The sequence below is a fragment of the Triturus cristatus genome, chromosome 5_1, assembly GCF_964204655.1.
Source record: "Triturus cristatus chromosome 5_1, aTriCri1.1, whole genome shotgun sequence".
Taxonomy (NCBI): domain Eukaryota; kingdom Metazoa; phylum Chordata; class Amphibia; order Caudata; family Salamandridae; genus Triturus; species Triturus cristatus.
The window spans coordinates 811,507,011-811,526,071 of NC_140587.1; the positions used below are offsets into that span (position 1 = coordinate 811,507,011).

General features: G+C 44.6%; 1 protein-coding gene across 2 annotated transcripts in view; it reads left to right on the plus strand.

The window, feature by feature from the left end:
* Positions 1–19,061, plus strand: part of LOC146831505 (adhesion G protein-coupled receptor E1-like) — a 722,905-nt gene that overhangs the window by 166,237 nt on the left and 537,607 nt on the right. The window lies entirely within an intron of this gene.

Here is a 19,061-nt window from a genome sequence, read left to right on the forward strand (position 1 = left end):
GGCCTTGATGCCATAAATGTTCAATTGAGTTGAATTGTGTATTTTTATAGTGAACAGATAGCAAACAGGCTTCTTCGCGCTGGGATAAGAGAGTTAAATGTGACTTCTGAGGTGCTAATGGAAGGTCCTTCACAAGGTCCATTCTGCAGGCCAGAGATAAAGAAAGTTCCTAAACTTGAGTACTAATTCAGAAAAGGCAGACCTGAAACACCTGGCAGCAATTACATTTTGGAATAGTCCTGGGGTGTGATATTGGTACTCAGTGAATCTTCATCACCGGCATTTGAGATCTACTCACTCATTTTAACAAGTCACAAACAAAGAGAACAGCATTTTGGATACTTTGCAATCTGCCTATAAAGAGAGCTTGAATTCTTAAATAATGCGCATTGCCGTATTTTAATTTAAAGGTCCTGATTTAGAGTATGGCGGCCGGGTACTCATTACAAACATGGAAAATATCCCATCCACTTTATTACAAGTTCCATGGGATATAATGCACTCATAATAGGGTGGATGGTATATCCCTTATGTTTTGTGATGGAGTATCCCATCTCCCAAACTCTGAATTAGGCCTAAAGTATCTGCAATAATGAAATTTCCCAGAACACCATGTTGGGCTAAGCGAAGAAAATGAAGCATTTTCTTTACTAGACCAACCTGGTAGACTCATTTAGATTCTACAAAGAGTATTTGAGTGCATGTTTAACAAGCGGCCCTTCCCCAGTTTAAAGCCTAACTTAATTACACAATTGACAGAAAGTAGATGGAGTCGGCGCTCAATGAACTATTGTCAAACTGATAAGACCTGGAGGAGAGAAATGTCCACTATCGTTATCTCTCAATAATTATTTGGTGGTCAGTAAGCTACCTAAAATAGGTTGAGAGATTTAACACGGTTATGGGCCAAATGTCCTTAAATAAGGGTGCCATTAGCATAGGAATAAAACTAGATACTGAAAGGCCTGATAAAAAACTGCAAGGCGCAGAACCTGAATTAGAAATAAAATAGGGGCTAAAGAAGAGTCAAGTGTAAATGGATAGAAATGGCTTGCATCTGATGCTCTGGATCCATCATGTGCAGTCCCCTTTATCCCTGCAGAGACAGGACAATTAATTGGCACTACTTGCTTGAAGGAATCAAATACTGTGGTGATATCCATGATGACTACAGCAGTGTACCTTCAACACGCTGAAAATCTTCCAGGAAGAACATAAGGACTGAATTTTAGTCTTTGGATTGTTTAAACCCACATCATAATTTCGGGACATTCATGGGTAGACCATGTAACGTATCCCCAGCATGTCCTTTCCTACCCTATGCCTTGTCCTAACTGTCCCTTGTCTACTGGGTCCAGAAGGCAACAAAGGGAACAGAATGTAATCAAACTTCTGAGAGATGTGCCTCCTGTAGTTGCCATGATTTGAATTTTTACCAGACTTTCAATAGAGACAACTAGGCTGTTGAGTAACTAATGATGGCATAGGAAGTCAATCATGTATTATCACCAGGGAATAAATAGTCTACAATGTCATTTCGGATGCACAGGGCATGTTGTGGCATGAAGTGACTAGGTCTTAGCTCCGTGCTAACTCTTGCATGGCCCGGAACACTTTGCACAGTTGATCTGTGTTAGGTTTGATCAGTCATGCAATGGGAGTACTGTAACCTTAAGTGTTATTCTACTTTTTATGGCCTTTGTCAGATTTGTGTGACCTGTGAGATAACTCTGCAGCTTTAGGCCTGAACCTGTAAGAGTTGCCTGGGATACAGCTAGCCTATCTGAGACCTGTATTTTCGGTGCCTGAGGGACATCTCTGCTACCTAAAGGAAAGAAACACATTTAAGATATGTAAACATGAGTGAAAACTCTAGTACCTAAAACCAAAGCCTTTAAGCATTGTGGAAGTTCTTGGGTAGCTTATTTGTGAGATGCCTTTGTGTTGTCTAAGAGGTAACTTGGCTGCCTGAAGCCAGTGCTGTTGGTCTCTGTAACTCGAGGTGAAATCCTGCTTTCTAAGTCCTCAGAGGGCAGGTTTTTGCAACTGAACAGAAAGCTCTGCTGATTAAGGGCCTTGTTTAGATCTCGCCAAATGGAATACTCTGTCACAAACTTGCAGCCGCGGTCCATGCAGGTAACAGCGGTGGGGCAGTGGGGCCGGGTAAGGGGGGATTTCGAGGGACGATGCTGAGGGAAAATTAATTCTTTATTTACTTTTTCCTCTGCATTGTCCCTCGAAATCCCCCCTTACCCGGCCACACCGCCCCACACTGTTACCTGCACCGACCGTGGCTGCAAACTTGATGGATATCCCATCCGCGTGAATTACGATCTACATAGGATATAATGGAATTGTAATATGGGGACGGGATATACATCATGTTTGTGAAGGAGATCTAAGATCTAAATCGGGCCCTAAGTTTTGAAAACTCTGCTGTTGGTACCTTGTACCATATATATCAACTAAGGAAAAGCTTTGCTGTCTAAGGCATGAACACGTAAATGTGCTCAATTAAGAGGACAACTTTTCAGTTTGTTGCCACGTTCTTTCTCCTAAATTCAAATGTTATATTTCTGTGTCATTTGAAAGATAGTTCTGGTGCAAAAGGTTCGGAGTTCTAGTGTAATAGGTGTATAAAAGTGAAAACACTGTTGCACCATTTTTTGCATAAGATGGGTGTTGGATGGAAAGGCTTTTCGTGGAAAAAAAATACATGAAGAGTGAAAAAAAAGTGCAAAAATGTAGTTTCAAAACTGCTCTTATTTTATGAATTCCATATGCACCCCTTATGCTGACGACAAACCCTTTGTCCGCCAATTAGAGACAGTCTTGCCCTGGATGTGTGGCATCTTTAAGCTGGGTTGGCCTACATGAGATATTTTTTCTGATGTGCTCTGTTGGTTTCTTGTGTATGGTCCCAGTACTGTTGGGAGTAACGTGATTGCCAATCATACAGTATCATGGATCCGTGTTGGATGTATGCTGAATATTCGGTCTAATGTGTTCCTATTTATGGGTCTCTGTCAGTCCAGGTGAGGGTGTGATTTTATTTTGGCAAGAGTTTTGGATTTCTCCTCATGTGTTCATTTGCTTAGCTCAAAACAAGTCAAAACAACTAGCATTGTACTCATTGAGACCAAAAGAATGTTCTCTCATTAGGCTATACTCTCTAATTTAATATGAGCAGAAATCATTCAGAAGCTCTTGTATTGAGCCGCAGGCCTATCCCTTGGTGCACCCAAAAACTGAGCAGGCCCAGGTTCTCAAAAGAAGCTCGGAACGCAGCGCAGCAGCTAAAAGTGCTAGCTGCGTTGCGTGACAGAGAGTGAGCAGGAGAGCGCCATATCTACATACGGCTCTTTCCTCCCCTCTCCCTAGCGCCTGTGCTGATTTCAGCTGCCGTGCGCCAGGAACACACCTTAGCGTCATAGTGCTTGGGTGCGTGTCTGAGTCTACCATAGGCTTTGTACAGGAAGGGAACCCTTCCTGTACAAAATACTATGGCAAGACAAGTTGAAAACCTTTTCCTACTCTGTATGTGTGCTGTACAGTGCAGCACACATGCAAAGTTGGAAAAGCAAGGAGAAATTAAAACATTTCTCCTTTTAACGCCTGCTTTTTAGAGGCGTTAATGTTTGACACTAAACCCTTGTCTACTAATGTTAGTAGATAGGTTTAGCATCAGAAAGCATGGGTGGGTGCATGGGAACTCCCATGTCACGCCCCCTTAACGCAAAGTAAAACAAAGCCGTGTTTTAGTAATGTAAAACAGCGTTTCGCGCTGCTTTGCATTCTTTTTCATACAAACCAACGCAAATTGCAATTTCTGTTGATTTGTTAATCCCCAAAAAGGTTTAGCGTCGGTTTAGCATTAAAAAGGTAATGCTAACCCGACACCAAACCTCTATGAATCTTGCCCTTAATGTCCTTAACTACTGGCGACTCCCCGCAGGCAGTACCAGCGGGTGAGACCAGCCCAGTCATAATAGCAGAGAAGAAAAGGATAATTCAGAAACTGCCCCAAACCAAAACATTCTTTTAACCAATTGGCTTAAAGCCAGTCTTTCTTCCAAAACAAAATGAAACAAAAAACAGAGGCCTCCAAAACTCGCTTCTCTTCAAGATGTGACATAATCCTGGCTCCCGAACAAAACCCTTTGGGGGATCTCAGGTTGACCTGGGAATGCACACGGTCAGTGGCACCCTTCGCGAAAGTCTCAGGACCACATATCTTATCACTTTCCTTCATTCGGACTATCTCAGCAGGGGTCACCCTCCCATGTATTCAAGGGATGGAAATCACCTCCTAGGCTGAGGCATCACTCAACACATTCCCATCTGATCCCTCATCTTTCAGAATCAATTTTTCAGAAGATTCTGCACTAGGAGATTCCACAAACTTCTTGAACCAGCTTATGTTCCCTAGAGATGCCATCCTGCCTTTGACTTGCACAACCCCACAGGATTCTAGTTCAAATGGAAGCCGGAACTTGCTTCCCAGTTTACGGCATTTAATGAGCAGAATGTCCCCAACTTGAACATCCAAGACCCAGGCTCTCCATTGCCTGCTCATGGGGTTGTTTCGCTGGCACCATCCGGTAGTGACTGTCATGCCTACTAGTGGCTCTGGAACCCAGATTGATGGGACACACAGTCTCAGACGGGCCATCCGAAACAGAGTTGGAACAGGGTTACCCCAGTGATGTCATGCAGTGTTTGCTGGTACTCCATCACAAACAAATTAACAGCCCGTTCTTTATTGATGGTGCTGGGCATGGGCAATGCAGATCGCTTTGGTAGTGGTGCGCGTGAACTACTCCACCTCGCTGTTCGCCTGTAGCCAGTGAGGCATTCATTTGAGGTAGTGGATTCCTAATGAGTGTCGATAGTCAGCAAATTCACACCCCTGGAACATGGGCTAATTGTCCGTACTCAGCTCCTAAACTAGCCCATGAGCGCTCTAACTTAGGTATTACCTCATCAGCATTCATGATGTTCACAACTTCCTCTTCCGGGCACTTAGAGAAATTGTCAATGACCACAAGGAGTTGCCAGCCATCATGGAGATTGCAGAAGTCTGCACTTGCTCTGAGGAAAGTCTTGAGTAATAACTGGCAGGGTGGGACAGCACCCCCTGCTCCACGGCACACCAAACACCCCCATTACACATTCTCTACAGCCTTATCGAGTAAAGGAAACCATACTTTGTTTAGGAGGCCGTTTTCATGTGAACAACCTCTGGTCTTCCACATGCTAGCTGACTTTAAGAACCAAGCTTTGCAGGACCACTAACGGTTTACCCTCAATAAACAGCTGCCTCTGGAATCAGCCAGCTTATTCCAGACATTGTACAGAGACACAAGGATGTGTTTGGTCTCTGGTGTCAGGAGGGAGAGATTCCTTTTCAAACTGCTTCAGTTTCCAGACTGAACGCCCGCAAGGGCAGGTTGGATGCACGTGTCCTTTGTCATGGCCTCTAACATGTTTTCAAGGGATGTGAGTAAGGTCCTTGGCTTTTCAATAACCAGCTGCATATACTCCCCATTGCCTCTGGTTTATCATCAGATGTGGCACCCTGGAGATGGTGGGACAAGTAGCCTGTGGGGTTTTAAGCTGCAGCTCAGCAGATGATGTCGAATGAGCACTCTTGCAGGTGCAGCACCAATTTTTCAATGCAAGTTGGGGGTTTGGATGATGACACCTGGCAGAGACAAGGGGCTTGGGATCAGTATGTACAATGAAAGGCGGCCATAGACATATATGTAAAATTTACGACAGTCCCAGTGCCCTGTCAGAGCCTCACACTTGATGTGTGAGATGCACTGTTCCACAGCCGTAAGAGCTCCATTGGCATACACTACTGGGGGCCCCCAGGCTCCTTTCTGCTGTTGCAATAGGACTGCACATGTCCCCGGTTGGGTTGTCATTTACAGACATTTCAATTGCTTTGGCAAGGTCAAAGTAGGTTAGGGTGCTGTTGACTTTAGTAAATCTTTAGAGGGGCAGCGAGTGCTGTGAGATCTCAATGAAACTGGCCACAGTTGTTAATGATGCCAAGGGAACTACACAGCTCTGTGGTGGCCAATAGAGTGCTAAAAGTTTTGAATCCTTGCACTATTAGAGGATCCAGTCCTATTTCTTCTGCAAAGAACTGGTACCCTAATAAGCTGATAGAGGTTTTTTAAGAAACTCATACTATTCTTTGTGCAGGATCAACCCACTGTCATGCAGTCTCTTGAATACCATCTTTACTTGCTGTTTTTGTTTCTGCTGAGTCTTGGCATAGATTAAAATGTTGTTGGTCACTTTGAGCACTCCTGGTAACCCAACTAGCACTTATCGTGCAATGTTCAGGAACGTTTTGGTGACACTGGAGATGCCATTGAGCCGCTTGTATTGACGTAGTCCCATATGTGTTGGTAAAGTGGTGAAGTATCGCGCCTCTAATGCTGGAGAATCTGGTGGTCTACAGACCTCAAGTAAATGTTCATGAACTGCAGGCTCCATGACGTTCACCTACAATGTCATCCATCGCGGGAGTGAGGTTCCATTCTCTTTTGATAGCATGTCCATGTATATGCACACCTCCACAGGTTGTTTCGGTTTTCCCGTTACCGCAATGGGTTATATCCAGAGGATGGGTCACTCTGCCACTTCAATAATTTCTGCTTCCTCTAGATTTTTTACCTCTTCTTCCACTTTGGGATGACTATGGAATGCCACTCACCGGTGACATAAACCTATTGCCTGGATTTTGGGATTAATGCGGAGGCTTACATGCTTGCCTTTGGGGCACCCAGTCCCTTTAAACAGCTCTGGGAACTCCTCCAGCAGTCTTTCTATCTGGGCTTGGTGAACTTGGATTGTAAATTGTACTAGGTGCAACTCTTGAGCTGCTTGGCAGAAGCATGCCCTGTCCTTTCTGCAAAAAGGGAGCTAACTGAAGGAGGGTGAGTTTATGTGTTGTTTTATTCCTTAACTGCTTGTCACTCTAACCAAACAGAACCCTTGATGTAAGTTAGATTGCATCACCATCAGCCGAGACCATCTCAGCCATAATAGCGAGAAACAAAAGGATGCGTCAGCAAATGCTTCCAGGCCCAAAATATACTTTTGATCAACTGGCTTATAGCCAACACACTGCCACTTTTGGACATTTGCACCAAATGAGCAAAACAAACTATCGGAATAGCAATCACAACTGATCACAATAAGAACTATGCAGCATTTTAACATTTGAGATGTTGCCTGATTTAATTGGGATTAACAGAGGACCAAGTTCTCATCACAAACCCCACTAATGCTGCTCCAAAAGGCAACAGTGTCCATTTGAGGCCTAGTCGAGTCCTGTCTGTAACCCTGGCAATGGTGGCATCTTGTGCTTGCCCAGGTGAGGCACAAAACAGTAGGAAGGTTACTGCCTGACCAGAACAAGGCTGAGGTGGCAGACCTCGTATCTCCCATCTCTCCACCCCCAGCAATATCCAAACCTTTATTTTAGATTCCAGAGGCTCTAGACTTGGCATGTGCAAACGAGATGGAACCCTTCTTCACCTTCCTTTCAGCTATTTTCACATTTATTTTTAGAAAGGAAAGGCATTTCAGGCCAAGAGAAATTCAAGCACTTTAGCAAAGGGCAGGAAATATTGAGTTGGAGCAGACTTACCCTGCTTCCATTGGCATTTCCAGGACAACAGCGTCTTATGGATTTAGTAGAAGGCTCTTTTTATACAGTCTTATCACAGCTATTTTCTGACACCTTTAAAAATGTAACTCTAGCTAAAAAATACATATGATACCTTATTGACAGTGTACAGTAGCATCCACTCTGTGGTTTACTAGGAGAAAACAATATGAGTGTCAGTTGTATGTATTGATCCTGAGATTTCAAGAAAGCAGTTGTCAGACTGGCTACAAATCAATGCTGAAAAATAACAAGGCACATACAATTTATCTGACTAAATCAACTAAACAGCCTTTATAATCTTAAAAAACAGGAAAATGATAAGCAAAACAAAAGTGAAAGCTCAGCAAGAATTAAATCTGAAATCTATGTTTGTGTGAAACACAGTCTGCCATTGGTGTTATTTTAGTCCCCTCCACTTGGCATGCACTTCTATGCAGCTCTAGCCAATATCCCAAGGCTCTAAAGGTAAAGTGTCATGTGGCCTTTTAAAGTCAGCACTTTCTAAATCTAAACTCTTTCGATGAAGGGTTCCAAAATCCTCTTTATCACTCAGGCCTCTGTGATGTGAAGACAGTCTGGAGATTGCTGAAAGCAAGATTAAGAAGGTAGGGTTTGTCTCCATGAAACTCTGCTTAGCAAGGGAGTGACCTATCCGCTACTGCGGTCAAGCTAGGACCCAGAGAACCAGGTTCGAGTCTGGACGTCGGCTCAACATCCTGTGATTCTGGCCAAATCACTTAATCTCCCCGTGCCTAAAAAAAATGAAAGGTCCCGTCAGCAACTGGAAGTCATGTAAAGCACACTGATACCTTCGGGTCTAGTTTGCGCTATATAAAGCTAAAAAAAAAAAAAAGGTAAAGACTAAAGGGATCATTTTCAATAACCCAGATGGACTTCCCCCACTACCCACCCCGCAATAGCCTGACTACTATATTGTAAACACCCCCACATCAGCAGGTAATTTTCATCAGAAGTGCTTCTGCCAAGGTGACGGGGTCACTTTCAATGAATGATTATTGCTGGACAGGTCCAAGATCCATAAAGTATTTATTTCTCAAAAACAAACCCCCAAAGCTGAGGATGTGCTATGAATTTCCTCCCTGTACATTGGAAAGATGTGGGCTATTTCTTGCCTTTTATTTCCATGTGAAGAAGGAACACTGAACTATTAAAACACACACTTAAAGACAGGTCTTCCGATGTTTATTACCCAGAGGCAGTGGTGATGAACCCACTGCTGGCCAAAACGTTGCAATCCAAGAGTCCACCAAGATTCTCATGTCAGAAACAGAGAGATCCTCTGCTTCTAAATGAGGCAGAAAAGCACAGGGCATGCACTAAGTGGCTTTATATGTACTGTTTGGGCATGTCTGTGAATTGGCGAGGAAGAGCTGTGCTGGTAGTTTTAGTGAAGGGTGCTCCTGTTCTCAGGTTTGTTAATAAAAGTACAGATTCGGGCATGCCCATAGAATATAGAGGCAACCGAATTAATATCCTCTGTATCTATGGAATCAGCCCTTTTCTGTAAACATTTGAGCATCATCATGGACTTTTATTAAAAAAAAAATCCAGAGTAACACAAGTAGAATGTTCATGTTAATTGTCGAGAGACAATCTGCATTCCAGATGAGTGTCACGACTTAACATTTGAGATGCTTGGTCACTCTGAATTCAGTGAGATTTGGCTTTGCTGTCGATCAGACTGCCACAGTTGTTCACATTGCATTCTGCAATCGGATTTAATAAACTCCTTGATGAAGGACACCCTGATGAAGGAGACAATCGGCCGAAACGCATTGGGGAGAAACAATAAACAACAGTAATGAGTATAAAACGATACACATGCAAGACACAGGGGGATATTCACGAGCTGGTGCTAACAACCGATATCACCAGTTTTCCTGCGATTGCAGCCACAAAAAACATCGCCACAGATGACACCGACAACTAACACTAATGAGATACAGAGTAGGCGTTCCTGTGCAAAAAGCCGCGACAACACCACTTCGCAACATTCTCAATGACCAGCCAGATCGGCGATAAGATCACAAAACATGTGATAAGGTGCGTTAGCAGCAGGGATTTAACACCTGCTCTTACCTGGTGTTAAATCAGACGACAACCTGCACCATAAAAGGGAGCCCAGGCCAGAGCCACACCTGATGAACAACAGATGCCATGGAGCTACTGATCATGCAGCTCGGGCCCCAAGAGGGCCACAGCACCCACCGCTACCACCCCCAGGCCCACCACCCCCCGGACTTCTCCCCACCGGACTACCACAGAGGCAGCATAGACAAAGACAGCGGACCATCAGAAAACGCACCAGCCTCACAGACTTAACATCAGAGGATGTCATTGCCCACTAAAGGCTCAAAAGGACAACCTTCCTCGGCATCATGACCATCATTACCCACAGGCTGATGGTACCAACACAGCGGACAACCAACATCCCTCCGCAGACAAAACTGCTGGCTGTGCTGCATGTGTTGGCCTCTGGTACCTTCCATACAACAACCGCCAGAGTCGGAGGAGTCTCTTAACCAGCCCTATCAAAGTTCCTCACACCTGTCTTGGATGCCATCATCAGCTTGGTACCCCAGCACCTTCACTTCCCCCACACTGCGCAGGAACAGCTGGAGACCAATCAAGGCGTCTACACCATATCTGGCTTCACGCACGTGTTGGGGGCAATCGACTGCACACATGTACTCCTCCTGCCCCCTGCCGCGACTGCACACAATTACCGCAACAGGAAGCACACTCACTCCATCAATGTGCAGGCAATAGTGGACCACCTGGGACTCTTCACCAATGTCGTCGCTAACTACCCAGGCAGTGTGCATGATTCCTTCATCTTCCGACAGTCCATCATCAACCAGCGCTTTGAGGCTGGCACCTATGGGAATGTATTGCTCATTGGTAAGTACCAAATGAACACACCACACACCTCAACTCCACAATCATGCAACTCACAACTCTGGGAATGCACACGTTACAAACTCACATACAACATGCCAAACAACATGCCCACCTAACAGACACGACAGCACAACTTACTGTGGTAACCCGTGCTGGCCATGTACACAAGCCATCAACGGCATGGCACCTCAGCCACACAATAGCAGAATGTGGGGAGAGGTGGGAACCAGGCATGTGCGAAGGAGGCAAGTGACCCATGAATGAGAATGTACACAATGCCAAGTGTGGAGTGGATGTGCTGGCCAGACTGCAGTATGCAGACCACAGACATGTCCATGTCGGCATACACTGCTGGTGTTTGGAGTGTAGTGGACAGTGGATGCAACCATGTTACCTCAGCCAGTGGGAAAGACCTGGGACGATGATGAGGAAGATGAGGAAGGTGTAACACACCCCATTGCAGCAGGAATATCCAGAAGGGACACAATCCTAGACAATTTCTTCACATGAGTATGTTCAGCTCTGGTGCCCCTACCTCAGTGCACTGCAACTCACGGACCCTTCTGATTGAATATTGAGTGACCTCTGAACTTGCTCCGGCTACCACCATGATGCTTCACAGTTGTTTGAGTTATGTTAGTGTTTTCTGTTTCCGCTTTAATAATGATCACTGTTCAAGTTGTTGCCAGCACCAACCACTCCCTGAGGGCTGGCTCACACTCATCCCACACCCATCCAGCAAAGGCGTCACTGGTCAGGTGGCCCTGGTAATAAAAAGTGGCCGGGCGCACATGCCCGTAGCCAGTTCAACGATCAAAGTGTGTCCGTGTGCTCATTACGTATGCATGATGGCCACGGGCCCTACCACATTACAATGTGCTGTGTACAGCGGACGCAACCAAGTCACCTTGGGCAGTGGGTAAGACCTTGGACATGTAGCTTTGTCCCCCCCCCCCCTTTATACGTCAGAGGAGTGGACTGGGCCGGCGTACGCAAGTCCAGCATAGGGGTGTGAATGATTATCCTGGGGCTCTGGGAGTTCAGTACTGGAAATGTGCAAATGCATGTGTCCCTGTCGCAGTGTGGGTGTCCATTGGGGAGTGTAAGTGGTCCCTGATGGGAATTAGACACCCTCGTATGTAATCTAATTCGGCTGCCATGAGGTCAAACCCCCCCCACACCTGTTCAGCCACCTCCTTCTGGTAGTCTAACACCTGGCCTTGGAATGCGCTGTGTGCTTCGGTGAGGTGCTGAGAGCCAGCCATGGAGGTGGGTGCTTCCTGCTTTGTGGTCTGTGCAGGGGGTGGGGTCTCCTCGATGCAGCTGGGCTGCCCTGCTCCTGGTGGTGGTTTGCCTAAGATGTCCATCAGCTGTTGTAGGGCGTCGGTGTCGAAGGTGTGTAGGTCCTCTTCATTATCACTGATGAGTTTTTTGGTCTGCTCTGCAGGAGGTGTTGATTGTCCCTCTGCAAGGTGAAGGGGAGATGCATTTTAACATTGTGTTGACATGTATGTTGACGGAGTGTTCAAGTTTACATACAGAGTGCATGACAATGTACATTGTGAATGTTTGGGAGGAGCTGACTATTTGATGCAGGACAGTGGGCATTTGAACTACATCACGGATGTGAGGTTGACAATGTACATTATCATTACACAGTTTACTGCTAGGCCAGATGTGATTGGCCAGTTTCTACGCACAAGCAGAACCAGTTGTGTCCTCTGTTCTGTAGTGAAAGTGTTGCACTTTGTACCACATTGTTGTCAATGTTGATGCACTGTTATTGCTATGTGTGTGTGCTGCATTGTGGGAGAGTCTCCCCTGCAGCTGTGATTTTGGTGCCCTTTATCCCTTTGAGGCGGTTTGCCTTTGACTTCAGTGCATCTACAGTGCTGAGATGTTGCAGACTTGGCTAATTTTGGCTCTTGTTCGTATTTTGTAGTCTTGGGCATGGTTTATCCGCAGATGTGTTGTTGACGTCAGGGGTTGTTTGTGCACGTGGATGTGTCAGAGTGTGACCTGTTCCTTTCCGGATGTGTTCCACACTCAGCCACCTCAGTATCGTGGCGTGCACCATGTCATGATAATTGGACTGCAGCTATGCTATTCGTCATGCAGCGTCACTTGCATTGTCAGTGTGGCTCACAGACACGCAGCTTTGCTGGTTTTAACACGTGTGCATGGGTTGGTTGTGAGATTGGTGCTGTGTGGGGAGTGACCTCTTTGTGCCTATAGTGGACGGAGTCCTACTAGCTGTTTGTATGTGTTCTGCAGTGTACCAAGGGGATCAGGGACATGATCCAGATTCATTGTTGGTGTGCAGTGTGCTCTACTCACTTGTGCATGTGTGCCATTGATCCCATCTTCCCCAGTCCCCCCAATCCCTGGTCGGTACTCACCCTGTTGATGTTGTGTTAGGTCATGTCGAGCAGTGTCCGGATCCACAACTCCTGGCACCATATCACCAATGTTGACTGTGGCCACCATTTTCTCCATGTCATCCAGTTCCTGGTGTGCCGCTGGAACCCCACCTCCAATCTGCATTGATGCTTTCATGTTGGCATCAAGTTTCTTCTTGGTTTTGCCCTTCACATCATTCCAGCACCTCTTGGCCTCTTCCATTGTCCTCCTCAACGTGCTGCAACTGCATTCACATGGTCCAAGATGGTCTGCCATATTTGCGTCTTTGTTGCCAATGACACGTTGGAGGTGACGAACAGTTGTTGGTAGTGTTCTATCACCTCCGTAACGATGATCCTGTTTTTCTGCGGACTGAACCGCGTCTTCCTCTACCTCTTCTCCTTGACCTTCCCCGACCCCGAGGTTCCTTGCTGATCGTCTGTGGGCTTGTGGGGTTTGCGTTGTCCTCTGCACTCGGTCTGGGTGCATCCATGGTGCTACGCATTTTTTAGAATTTTTTGTCCTGCTTTTATAGTGCATTTTCCCACATGACGCATGAGAATTGCAGGCGGTCGCTGGTTATCGCTGACTTTTGTATCGCGATTTGGGACATCGCAACATTTTTCGCGTCAGTGTTTCGCATTCTTTCGGCATCACTTTAATTTTAACGCGTTATCGTGAGACTATCCCATGGTGCCACCGGGTGGATAATACAACTGTAACACAGTGTTATTTTCCCGCAATAGACTGCGATGTGTAAAGTTGCGTTAAGCTAATTTTGTGATAATTATCACACGTTCTTGAGAATATTCCCCACTGTTTTATATAGCAGTTATAGAGACCATGAAGACAGTGATATACAAATCTAAAGTACACCATGTCTTGATGTTCAACCAACTGGTGAAGAAATACATGAATTGTAATCGAATGAAAATCATGGTGCATACATTTTAATTTGATGGATGGTTTCTCGAACAAAGCAGTATGTTTGTGGGACTTCTTGTCTTTCGACAATTTTCACGAACATCTTAGCATGCACAGTACCTTAAAGCAGAGGGTGCACCCGGACCGCACAGTGTATAGATTACAGTGTTAAACCTTTTAAAATTGCAGTTTAGGAACCTGCAATACTAAAGAGTGGAAAAAGGTGACATAACGCACTCTTTGACATTATGCACGTGCAAAATGTTCTGTGCACTGGTGGAATCTTGCGCATTTTCTGGCATTTCGTGTTACGATTGTTACATGTAGTGCCCGAGATTTTGCCACAATGCCACGTCGCGCAACATTTTATTTGGGTAAAAATCCTATCGCGATAGGACAGAAACAGCTGTAATGAGCTAACTGCTGTCCGTATCATGCACGATGATTTCGCTCTATTTAGTGGAAATGCCTCCTCGTTTCCATTTTGTACCCAGGGTGCCTTATCGTTATTCGTGTGATAACACGTAATTCTGCGTAATATGTTGCCGTTTCTCATAATTTCCACAAGTAAAATCGCGATACTCTCATTGGCTTGAAACAACATCCCCAGTGAGAGTAGAAGGCCGGTATCTTGCCCTAGGCTAAATAAACCCTTCGACAGTTTCCTGTTTGCTGATGTACGGGCAAAGAAAGGTCAAGTGGCAACTGCAGATAAACACGGCTTTATTGAACCATGCTCACCTGCTGCGGTTCCTGCCGCCCTCTGCGTGACCTCTAAGAACAGAGATAGCAAAGGCATTGCCATGGAAACCAGAAGACAAGCCATGGGCAGCAGCTGCTAACCCGCAACCTCTAACTAATGCACATGAGCATTGGTCATTTGTGCAATCCCAGTGCCCGAAGTTTTAATAGATGCTACCTAGCTACTTTGTGAACTGGAGTATACGCAGGGTCGGACTGGCCGTAGCGGACACCGGGCAATCCCCCGGTGCGCCGCACGGGTGGGGTCCGGTTTTGGGCCCCTGGGGGCCGTTTTTGCAGCATAGCTGCAAAATCGGCCCTGTAACAAAATCGGCCAAAAACCGGCTCTGGCAAAGAGCTCGGCAGCTCCCCCAAGCCCCGGGGGCCGGCTGAGCACTTTGCCAGGGCCGGTTTTGGTTCCCAGTCCGGCCCTGAGTATACGAGAAATACCTTTCAAAAAAGTTGAAAAAGAGAAGTGGAGAAAAGCACAACGGATGCGTACATGGTAAGATAAGGAGCCTGTAAAAGTTTTCATAATCTTTGTAAAAGCACATGATATGAGTGAAGAACTCATTTCACTATAGACATTTCAGGTACACCAACGATTTGGGAAAGTACGTTCATACATGCATGCAAATAAATGCTTGCCAGTTCCTAATTTTAGACGAATGCATTTGTTTAAAACTAGATAGCTAAGTTGTTTTTAACGGAAATGATGAGTGATAAAATTGTTAACTTTAGTTCGGGTTTCCTGTTCATCCTCCCTCATATTACAACAGCTGACATGAGAGAGAATCAGATCAGTGACAGGATCCTGGGCCCACTTACACAATAACACTTAGGGCTTCATTACTATGTCATGAGGCCCTTAGTTGATGATCTCGCAGCCAATTTTGGTGCACAATATAGAAGTACACAGTACGTAGTAAGAAGCCAAATCTTCTGAAGCGATTTGCCCTATATAACAAAAAGAAAACAACTACGATTATGGCTACGTAAGTGATGAGGAAACAACATTTTGCGTTAGATCGCATCAATTTGTCATTGAAAATGAGCATGAAGTCCCCATCTGTCCCTACGCTAATTTAAAGTGACAACCCTAAACTAAAGCAAGAATTTAAGAAAAGTGAGAATTTAGAAAGGTGTTTGCTGTCAGAGTCTTCCGTAGAAGAAACTCCAACATGGGTGAAGTAGCTCAAAGCCACAATAACCAAAGCGAAGGTCTGTACCTCAAGATGTCCTAAGCCAGAATGCCAACTATTCCTCACTACGTTGCATCAAAACATCCGTTACATTCAAAGGACGTCCTACAAACTCTACACACTGGTTTCTTCACACCACCTTGCCATTCTCATAAATGGTTACTCCAGCCGTCCTTGGTGTCTCCTCCCATCTTGTTATCAAGTTTCCTTCATACCAGTTGCCGCTTCACATACTTCACTATCTACTAGGAACAAAGAGCTTTTTCTCTCACTAACGAAGTCTTGTCCCCCTACAGTGGGAATACAAAATGCATGCAACATTTCTACTGAAAGGAAAAATATGGATTCAAATGTTAGCTGAAAGCTGAGCTTGGATTCAAATACATCTCAGACCCACAAGTTAGGCTAAGTTAACATGTGCACAGGTTACATTATGGGCACTTCTCTACACCCAAACAAATCGAACTTTTTAACACATACTTTAGTAATTAATACAGTAATAACATGGTTATTCATTTAGTAAACATCTCATTATACCACTTATCCATGAACACTTTAGTGAACATCTCTCATGAAAAACGAATACAGAAGCAATTCAGTTCTATCAGTCACATCTCTAAACTTTTCACAAGAATATTCTAAATATGCAATACCCCCACTCTCATTAATAACATTAGTCACACAGAATATATGTGAGTGCAAACTACATATGATTATAATTAAGGCTCCCTGTTTTCCGTTTTTACTGATTTTTACAGATAAATACAGACAGAAAACATTTATTTTCTTGTCTGTATTTATTTTTAAATGTGGATAAAAATGGAAATTGGGTGCTTTTTGAGTGTTCCTAAATACACTTTGCCATGACTGCCTAGCCAATAACTGCGTGGATTGATAGGTAAGGGGGTTAAAAAAGAAAGGGATTTTAGTAAAGAGGCTTAAACAGCAGTAAATATGCACAAGGCTGATGCTGAAATGTACATATTCTCATATAAGTGCATTGATTTAGCTTCTGAAGGTGTTCATATCACTGAAACCTGTCAGGCATTCAAACATGACTGCATATTTATTGCTTAAATAAATGCGGAAATATACCAGTTTTGGCTTTATTTTTTCACAAAACCCATAATAAATATGGATAAATACAGATAAAGTTTACAAAAAATAAATATGGATAAATACAGATGGAAATGTCAAAAAACTAAATACCATAAAACCGGGGGCCCTAATTATAATGCACTCCTAACACATCTTTCGGGCTGGAGTAATTTTTACACTTCTGCAATAGTTATGGTTGCTCTTGTGCATGGGTACTCAGGGCTGATGCCAGCAAGGTGTAGGTCAGGGTGAGGAATGTGTGTAAGATGGCTGTAAGGGAAGCGAAGCATAAACATCTAGTGGGCGAATTGCACAATGTTAAATTAGAAAACTTGGGATCAATCCCGGCTTCCCCACTTGACCAACTTGTGTGATTCTTGGCAATTATATTTTTCACTTTGCCTCCTTTTTTAAATTACATGAGTTCAAGATATGTACAATACAAAACCTTCTCTTGACTTTGATTTATTACCTTATATGTTGTTCACATGACAACTGACTTGCCTCTTAGTTCCCTAATGACATTGTTGTCTGAGTGGGTGGAATCAAGAATGTTTTAAATACTTGTTTGAAAAGTATCATTTAAAATAAAAAACCTCTCAATGCAGAAATGTTATCTGATTTACTAAGGGGAAACGCTTCTGCATGTTAATGAAATACACTTTTTTTTAGATTTTGAGGAGACTTTGACTTATTTTTCACACGTTTGTTCTAATATGCCTTTAAAAATGAAGGAGTTTCTATAGTTAAGCAGTTCCGGACACCTCAGTCCCGGTCCTTTATTTAACTGCAGCTAAAATGTAAATAACTGCTTGCCAGTTTATTTAACATCATTCTGAATGTTAGTGCTCAGTAAAGAAACACACCAGCCTAGTGCTGCCTTTGACTGTGGGGCTGTATTCAAAGGTCAGGAATGCCGCAATTCGCCTCCGGGCCGTACCTTGAGTATCACTGCTCTTGTGAAAATATTCCATCAATAAATGCTTAGAGCATATTGCGTGCATTTTGTAGTTTTTATGCTACTGCTGATCTATTAATACCATTTATTTATCAAACCCAGACAGGGAGCTATGCACCATCATCTACATTGACATTTGGACAGATCGATTATTGAGAAATGTTGATTTTGCACTAGTCTGTTGATGGTATTCTCATGTGTGCATTCGTAACCAGGGGCTGTTTTAAAATTAAATTCCCATTAAGGTACATAGAATTTAGGTCCTGGTTGAGTCATTATCCTGAAAGATTAGTAACACTCAGAAACTGTTCATGACCAGGGCCGAACTGGCCATAGGGAGCACCGGGCATTTCCCCGGTAGGCCCCTATGGTGGGGTCCGATTTTGTTCCCCTTGTGGGCCGTTTTTGATACCGGGGGTCAGCAATATCAGCCCCCTGTAACAAAATCGAACGAAACAGGCCCTCGCAACCTGCGGGGCTGCATGCCCCCTCATCCTAGGGGGGGGCCCTGGGGGGGGGGGGAGCGGCTGAGCAGTTTGCCAGGGCCGGTTTCTGTTCCCGGTCCGGCCCTGTGCATGACCAACTCAAAATTTTCATCTTGAACAATCGTCATATACTAAAAAGGTAATTTTCTGGTCTTTTTGTTCAGTCTTTTGGCGTCACCAGTTTGGCGACACCCTAAACGTAGCACGCTTCTGCTTAAGGAAGCGCCGGCCTATATGATGAGCCACAAAGAGCTGACGCGCGTTTGTGATTGTTGAAGGACATTGGGGGAGGTCTGTCTTTGGCTGAGAATATCGCACTTAAAGGAGCACTTCCTGTAGATTGTGATATTTCTGTAACATTTGCTTGGAGCAAATGAAATCAAGACCTGTCTGTTTCCAGTGGGAATTTGCATGTCTACAGATTCTGCCTCAGCATAATTTAAGGGGCACCCCCCCTCATAGGCAGCAGCTGGGCTCTGTGATGTGGAAACCTTTATAAGAAACCATGCATGGACGTCATTTAGGGGTCATGAGAGGTTGCAACTGCGACCCCTGGCTTGCCCATTGTGACCCCTGGCACTGGCATTTTGAGCCCTGGTCTCAGAGGTGGCGAAATAAGTGCCAGGCACACAAGGGCAGCT